The sequence below is a fragment of the Callorhinus ursinus genome, unplaced genomic scaffold (assembly GCF_003265705.2).
Source record: "Callorhinus ursinus isolate GAN/ISIS: 27379988/994484 unplaced genomic scaffold, GSC_fseal_2.0 scaffold4823, whole genome shotgun sequence".
Taxonomy (NCBI): domain Eukaryota; kingdom Metazoa; phylum Chordata; class Mammalia; order Carnivora; family Otariidae; genus Callorhinus; species Callorhinus ursinus.
In genome coordinates, this window is record NW_027401877.1 from 3,076 (window position 1) to 3,795 (window position 720).

Genomic DNA, 720 nt, shown 5'->3' on the forward strand with positions numbered 1-720 from the left:
ATCCATCCCGTAGAGCTCAGTGCTTCTCTCCCTCCTGCAGCCTCGTGTGCCCACACCATCCTGCCCTGAGAGCTCGCGTCCACCCACCCGTCCCCTCGGGGCTCCAACCGCGGGCCCCTTGACCCCGGGAACATCGCTCAAGACTGCAGGTCTGCACATCCAGTGGCCTATTGGGACGCGTTGGAATACCCCAGGCCACTGATGGGGTGAAGTCCAGGGCCATGGCAGTAGCCCAAGAGGGATCCTTTATGATCATGGAGAGATGGAGGTAGGAAGTGGGTAGGAGGGCAGGTGTTGGCCAGGCACGGGGATGCCCGACCGGGCCCATTCTGCCCACGCCCTCCAGATTACGTGGGGGAAAGAGTCTGCCACACTTCTCTGCTGGGAAATAGACCACGGCTATTGGACCAATGTCGTCCTTCTGTATGCGTCCCACAGCGCGTCTGCCACCAGTCCCCGTGGGCCCTGACGTCCTACACTTCCTCAGGAAGTCGTTCACTTATTCGCCCAACATTTCCAAGCCCCCGTGACATGCCAGGCACGTGCTAGCTGCCGGGGAGAGGCAAACTGGCAAATTCGGTGTCAGAGATCTGATGCCAGGACAGGCTCGCACCAGCGCAGGTGCCCGTCACACGACCGCAGACTCGGGGAAAAGTATCTGGAGAGAGTGCACAACAACGGCAGGTCTGACTCACGCCGGGTGGGGCAGGAGGGGTCAGG